Genomic DNA, 8,334 nt, shown 5'->3' with positions numbered 1-8,334 from the left:
GCATTATGCAAATTTCCATGACCTTGACTATCGTCAGTCCGGATTGGGCCAGTAACTTTATCCTGCTCATTAGGAAATGTACTTCCATGGAAGCCTCTTCTTGGGGACCTCGGGGGCACCAGCTTAGACGTGCCCTCGGCGGGGTGTTACTGAACATGGGGAGTCCCTTCCGGACTGGATCCAGAAGGGGAGCGTCGTCAATATAAAACCACTCCGAAGCCCAGTTATCTGGTGCCTTCTTGGCAGTACCGGATAGGTATCCGGTCCCGGTGATGCGCCATACTTCGGCCCCGCCCACTTGACATAGGGATTCTCCCTGGTTACGGGGGACAAGGTAGAACAGCTTCTTCCACAATCCAAAATGAGCCTCATAGCCTAGAAATAGCTCACAAAGGGCGACATACCCTTCTATATGCAGCATGGAGGCTGGGGTAAAATTGTGCAGCTGGAGGCCGTAGAACTCCAGAAGCCCATGAAGGAATGGATGAATAGGAAACCCGACACCCCTTAACAGATGCGGAATTAAGCATATTCGCTCCTCTGGAGACGGATTGGGGAATTTATCCGCTTGTTCTCTGCCGTTATAGGTGGCCACTCCGGCTCGAATAGGGACCATGCATGCCGGAGGGAGGAGCCCTTGGGTTTGTAACTTTATCAAACGGCTATGAGAAACTAAACACTCTCCCCAGTCCCCCGGCTTGGGGCAAGGGGAGCGAGCAGAAGAGCTGCAATGACCGGCCATGCTGGAATGGTTTTTTCTGGGTGCTCTGTTGGATGTTTGCTCGAGGAGGGAGAGTGAGGTTTGGATCTGGGAATCCCCGTCTCTTCAACTAGACGGCTAGCCCGAAGGACCGAGGGTGGCAAATGTGAAAATGCCTCGACTCCTCACATTCGCTCGACACGTGGAAATGGTCATTATTGATACACTGAAGCCAAGGAGTACAACATTGATGAAGATGTCGGACACTGTTCGTCATGATGGGAACCTTGGAGTATTCGAAAGGAGGAACCCACCTTGCAATGCCGAAGACAAGACTGCGCGCTGGACTCATCGTCATTGAAGCCTGGTTCAGGGACTACTGAGGGAGTCCTGGATAAGGGGGTATCCGGACAGCCGAACTATATTCATCGTCCGGACTATAGAAGCGTCAAGATACAAGACTCAAGACTTCGGCTCGTGTCCGGATGGGACTCTCCTTTGCGTGGAAGACAAGCTTGGCGATCTGGATATTATGTTTCCTTCCTTGTAACCAACTCCATGTAAGACCTAGCTCTCTGGTGTCTATATAAACCGGAGAGCATGGTCCTTAGAAGGCCGATCACAATTACAATCATACCATCATAGGCTAGCTCTTAGGGTTTAGCCTCTACGATCTCGTGGTAGATCTACTCTTGTATTCCACATATCTTCAATATTAATCAAGCAGAAAGTAGGGTTTTACCTCCATCGAGAGGGCCCGACCTGGGTAAACATTGTGTCCCTTGCTTCCTGTTACCATCAGCCTAAGGCGCACAGATCGGGACCCCCTACCCAAGATCCGCCGGTTTTGACACCAACAGTGAGTAGGGCAAAATAATTCCATGTGCAGCAGCTCGATAGGTTGAGATGTAGTCATTATTATCTTCGAGGGATGCTTGGCCCCGGTCATCTTTCCATCTTCGCAGGCACCACATAGGTGATCCTTCTTGAACTTGACGCCTTCGATGTCCACAACATGCTTTCTCTTTGCGAGAGTGTGCAAGTTCCTAATGCCAGCATGCCCTAGCCTTCGATGCCAAAGCCAGCATTCTGAAGCTTTTGCTAGAAGACATACTGCTATCTGCGGTCCTGCTGAGAAATCTACCATATACAGATCATCTTTTTGATACCCTTCAAAGACTAGAGACTTGTCAGATTCCATCAGTACAAGGCAACGATATTTTCCAAATAGCACAATCATGTTTAAGTCACAAAGCATTGAGACAGACATTAATTTGAAACCAAGGGATTCAACAAGCATCACTTTATCCATGTGCTGATCCCTTGATATTGCAACCCTACCTAGACCCAATACCTTGCTTTTACCAGTGTCTGCAAATGTGATGTGGCTCTTGTCTGATGGACGTAGAGTTGAATCCATCAGAAGACCTCGATCGCCAGTCCTGTGATTAGTGCATCCAGTGTCCATAATCCATTCTGAAGCATGAGGTGTCGTAGCCTACAGTGCAGTTTGGGGGATAGGCTTCACCAAGTGAGTTGTGAAGCAGAAACATTTGACGAACAAGTGGAGCATGGAAATTCAGGTATTGGTTAGTATAGATAGGATGAGTGTCAAGGAATCCTAGAACGAAACACATAGTAAGACCATCTGGGCATTTTATCTTGCGCCCAACAAGATTTTTAAGGTCTCCAGCATTAGCTTTGGACGCCTTTGATTTCTGGCTGGAGACCTTTCTCTGTAAAAAGAGAGTTAAGTTTTCTTAACCACCCACATCTTCAGGGGTGGCTTAGAAGCAAGGAGTCTTAGTGCAGCATCTGAAAACTTTGGCTTTGAAGCCCTAGTAAATAGCCTTGCAGGTGGTGAATAATACTCATAGGAATAAGCAGAAAAGTTTTTTGTTCTGTAAACATAGCGGTTTAATGAAACACGCTCATATTCAAGGGTCTGAGTATGATTTCCCTGCAAAAAATTAACGTTAGGGTGACTCAAATGAGTCCTCGGTCAGTATGAAGCTTTTGGACCATCTGAAGCCTTTGATATGGGGTTTGTCTTCTTCACAGTTGATGTCATGATGACATTTACTGGAAGATTCTGAAGATAGCTTCTGGGTACCCATATCTTCTTCATAGGTGGCCCATTCCTGTAGTTAGTACCAATATATCTGGCAAACACTTTGCCATTCTGATTTTTGAACAATTTATAGTTTGCATCAAAGGATTCATCAATGATAATAGGATTAGCACAAGTGAAACCAGATAGGGTGGATGGATCCACTGAAGGTTCCTTTGTAGCAAACCATGTGGTTTTGGGGTATTGCTCAGGCTTCCAGTAGGATCCGTCAACATTCATTTCCCTCTCGAACCCAACACCCTCTTTCCTAGGGTTTTGGTTCAGAATCTGCTTTTTGAGGACATCACATAATTTCTGATGCCCTTTGAGACTTTTGTACATCCCTGTCTCAAGCAGTGTCTTCAACCTAGCGTTCTCATCAGCAATAGTAGTGGTGTCCTCACCAGAGGGGTTTGTTACCACATTAGCAGTTGAAGATATTGCAACAGTGGTAGTAGTAGAACATTCAGCAACAGAGGCAGTGTTATCACGCTCAATGCATTTTAAACATGGTGGTTCAAATCCTTCCTGAGCGGGACTGATCTGTTGAGCACGGAGTGACTCATTTTCTTTTTGAAGATCTTCATGATCCGATCTCAATTTCTCAAGTTCCTGCTTCCTTTGAAGATAATTATATCAAAGCTTTTCATGAGAGGTTGAGAGCGTTTCATGTCGACCTTCAAGTTCCTGGTACTTAACATGAAGATTTTTTACGTCTTCAATTAAGGACTGAGTCTTAATCATTTTCGTATCCACCAGGTCATCGCTTTTGTCTAACAATTTTTGAATATGTTCCATAGCTTTCTGTTGTTCAGTTGCAATTTTAGCAAGTTTTTTGTAACTAGGTTTGGATTCACCATCAGAGTCATCTTCACTGGATGTTTGAAAGTAAGCATCGCATGAGTTTACCTTGGCACCACATGCCATGAAGAAGTAGGTGGGAGCCAAGTCGTCCTTGTCATCCGTGTTGGTGACGGATCCATTGTCTTCAGTGTTGAAGATGGACTTGGCGACGTAAGCTGTAGCCAGAGCCAGACTCGCAACACCAGAGTTGGACTCCTCCTCAGACTCCACCACTGCCTCCTCAGAAGTAGACTCCTCCTATGAATCCATCTCCTTGCCAACAAAAGCATGAGCCTTGCTAGATGAGCTCTTCTTGTGTGATGAAGGCTTGGAAGAAGACTTGGAAGAAGACTTTGAGGATTTCTTCTTCTTCTTGTCATCAGAATCATATTCTTTGCTCTTCTTCTTCTTCTTCTTCTTCTTCTTCTTCTTCTCATTGTCCCACTGTGGACACTCAGAGATGTAGTGACCAGGTTTCTTACACTTGTGACAGGTTCTTTTCTTGCTGTCAAGGGTGGAAGCTTCATCATTTATTGAGCTGGATCGTGAAGACTCTCTGAAGCCTTTCTTCTTGGTGAACTTCTGAAACTTCTTCACAAGCATAGCAAGCTCCTTTCCAATATATTTAGGATCACTGGAGCTATAGTCAGATTCTTCTTCAGACGAGGAAACAGCCTTTGCCTTCAAAGCGAGAGTTCGGCCATAGTTGGGGCCATAGATGTCACGTTTCTCAAATAGCTGAAACTCATGTGTGTTGAGCCTTTCAAGTATGTCATACGGATCGAGAGACTTGAAGTCAGGGCATTCTTGTATCATCAGGGCTAAGGTGTCAAATGAGGTGTCGAGAGATCTCAGTAGTGTTTTGACAATTTCATGCTTTGTGATCTCAGTGGCGCCGAGTGCTTGGAGCTCATTTGTGATATCAGCGAGGCAATCAAATGTGAGTTGGATGTTCTCATTGTTGTGTCGCTTGAAGCGGTTGAAAAGGTTGTGGAGGACACTGATCCTTTGATCTCGCTGAGTTGAGACACCTTCATTGACCATGAAGAGCTAGTCCCAGACTAGCTTTGAGGTTTCCAGAGCACTCACGCGACCATATTGTCCTTTAGTCCGATTACCACAAATGATGTTCTTGGCGGTAGAGTCCTGTTGAATGAACCTCTTGACATCAGCAGGGGTGATACCTTCACCAGTCTTGGGAACGCAATTCTTGACAACATACAACAGATCGACATCAGTGGCTTCAAGATGCATGCGCATCTTATTCTTCCAGTAGGGATATTCAGTGCCATCGAAGAGGGGGCATGCAGAGGAGACTTTGATTATCCCTGCAGTCGACATAGCTAAAACTACAGGTGGTTAAACCGAATCACATAGAACAAGGGAGTACCTTGCTCTGATACGAATTGAAAGGGCTAGTTATCGACTAGAGGGGGGGGTGACTAGGCGATTTTTATGAAAGTCTTCAAAACATGGGAGTTTCGAAGACAAACAATGAGAATGACACTATTCGTATGCAGCGGAAGGTAGACTACACTAGACAAGCCATAGTCAAGTATTCAATGAAGTGAAAGCATGAAGACTATTAGCAGCTAGGTAGTAAACATCAGGATGGAAGATAGTATGAAGCCAATAGGGACAAGTAGTCACACAGTGAAGTCAAATAGATATTGCAAGCAGGCAATGACTTCACGAAGACAAACTGTAAGTAAAGAGAAGTGAGAGATAGAACCAGTAGCTTGGAGAAGACAGAGATTTGTTCGACCAGTTCCAGTTGCTGTGACAACTGTACATCTGGTTAGGGAGGCTGAGTTCAACTCAGAAGACCGCGTGTTCACCTTATTCCCCTTGAACTAAGGACTCTCAGTCCCCGCCCAATCACTCTGGTAAATCTTCAAGGTAGACTCTCAAACCTTCACAGACTTCGTTCACCGACAATCCACAATGACTCTTGGATGCTCAGAACATGACGCCTAACCAGCTGGAGGATTCACAGTCCTCAAGTGAAACAAGTCTTTAGATCACGCGGACAGAAAGACTTCAGTGATGCCAAACACTCTTTGGGCTCTGGGTGGTTTGGGCTTTGTCCTTGCAAGGATTCTCCCTCAAAGGCTTCGGAGGTGGGTTGCTCTCAAACGACAAAAGCCGTGTACTAACTCTGAGCAGCCACCAATTTATGGTGTAGGGGGTGGGCTATTTATAGCCACTGGGCAACCCAACTTGATTTATCTGAAATGACCCTTGGTCACTAACGAACTGACACGTGTTCCAACAGTCAGATTTCAAACACACGCGGCAGCTTGACTTGGGCTACAAGTAAAGCTGACTCATCCGACTCTGGATAAGATTTGGTCTGATTGTCTTCGCTCGAAGACATATGATTTGGTTGAGCATCACTTCAGTCACTCTGACTTTGTTCACTTGGACCCCACTTAACAGTGCGGTGGTTCCTATGACTCAACAAAGAAGAAAGGAAACGTCGAAACAGCTAAGTCTTCGCGCTCCATAGTCTTCATACGATGTCTTCTCATGGCATAGACTTCAACGTGATTAGCTTCACAGACCACCATTGTCTTCAATGTCTTCACACAGTTTTAGGGGTCATCTATGGTAGGTAAACCGAATCAATGAGGGACTACTACCTGTGTTATCCTGCAATTCTCACAAACACATTAGTCCCTCAACCAAGTTTGTCGTCAATACTCCAAAACCAACTAGGGGTGGCACTAGATGCACTTACAATATTGAGGCCATGAATTTCTTCAACAGGGGGTAAATTTTTAATAGCTTCGGCTTTAATGCCTTTCTATTTCATAGATTTCTTTGCCTCTTGCATATCTTTAGGACTGAGAAATAGAACACCTCTTTTCTTCGGAGTTGGCTTAGGAGTTGGTTCAGGAGGTGCCCAATTATTTTCATTTGCCAACATATTATTTAATAGAAATTCAGCTTGGCCGACTATCCTGTCCCTGAAAACACAACCAGCACAACTATCCAAGTGGTCCTTGGAAGCATCGGTTAGTCCATTATAGAAGATATCAAGTATTTCATTTTTATTAAGTGGATGATCAGGCAAAGCATTAAGTAATTGGAGAAGCCTCCCCAAGCTTGTGGGAGACTCTCTTCTTCAATTTGCACAAAATTATATATTTCCCTTAAGGCAGCTTGTTTCTTATGAGCAGGGAAACATTTAGCAGAGAAGTAGTAAATCATATCCTGGGGACTACGCACACAACCAGGATCAAGAGAATTAAACCATGTCTTTGCATCACCCTTTAATGATAAAGGAAATATTTTAAGGATATAATAATAGCGAGATTTCTCATCATTAGTAAACAGGGTGGCTATATCATTTAACTTTGTAAGATGTGCCACTACAGTTTTAGATTCAGTGCCATAGAAGGGATCAGATTCAACTAAAGTAATTATCTCAGGATCAACAGAGAACTCATAATCCTTATCAGTAACAAAGATAGGTGAAGTAGCAAAAGCAGGGTCATGTTTCATTCTAGCATTCAGAGTCTTTTGTTTTAGTTTAGCTAATAATTTCTTAAGATCTGATCTATCATTGCAAGCAAGAAAATCTCTAGCAGTTTCTTCATCCATAACATAACCCTCAGGAACAACAGGCAATTCATATCCAGGGGGATAACCCTCATCATCCCTATCATCAATATTATCAGTTTCAATAATTTCATTCTCCTTAGCCCTAGCAGGTTGTTCATCAAGAAATTCACCTAATGGCACAGTAATATCAAGCATAGAAGTAGTTTCATCACAAGTATCATGCATAGCAGAAGTGGCATCATCAATAACATGCGACATATCAGAATTAATAGCAGAAGCAGGTTTAGGTATCGCAAGTTTACTCGTAATGGAAGGAGAATCAAGTGCAGAGCTAGATGGCAGTTCCTTACCTCCCCTCGTAGTTGAGGGATAAATTTTAGTTCTTTGATCTTTCAAGTTCTTCATAGTGATCAGCAGATATAAATCCCAAGTGACTCAAAGAATAGAGCTATGCTCCCCGGCAACGGTGCCAGAAAATTGTCTTGATAACCCGCAAGTATAGGGGATCGCAACAGTTTTCGAGGGTAGATTGTTCAACCGAAATTTATTGATTCGACACAAGGGGAGCCAGAGAATATTCTCGAGTATTAGCAGTTGAGTTGTCAATTCAACCACACCTAGATAACTTAGTAGCTACAGCAAAGTATTTAGTAGCAAAGTAGTATGGAAGTAACGGTAATAGTAGCAAAAGTAACAGTAGCAGTTTCGTAGTAATTGTAACAGTGGCAACGGCAAAGTAACTAAGCAAAGAACAATATGTGAAAAGCTCGTAGGCATTGGATAGGTGATGGATAATTATGTCATAGGGTGACACAGAACTAGCTCCAGTTCATCAATGTAATAGTTATAACATAGGGTGACACAGAACTAGCTCCAGTTCATCAATGTAATGTAGGCATGTATTCCGAATATAGTCATACGTCCTTATGGAAAAGAACTTGCATGAAATCTTTTGTCCTACCCTCCCGTGGCAGCGGGGTCCTAATGGAAACTAAGGGATATTAAGGCCTCCTTTTAATAGAGAACCAGACCAAAGCATTAGCACTTAGTGAGTACATGAACTCCTCAAACTACGGTCATCACCAGTAAGTATCCCGGTTATTGTCACTTCGGG

This window comes from Triticum aestivum, chromosome 2B (assembly GCF_018294505.1).
Source record: "Triticum aestivum cultivar Chinese Spring chromosome 2B, IWGSC CS RefSeq v2.1, whole genome shotgun sequence".
Taxonomy (NCBI): domain Eukaryota; kingdom Viridiplantae; phylum Streptophyta; class Magnoliopsida; order Poales; family Poaceae; genus Triticum; species Triticum aestivum.
Note: the sequence above shows the minus strand (reverse complement) of the source record.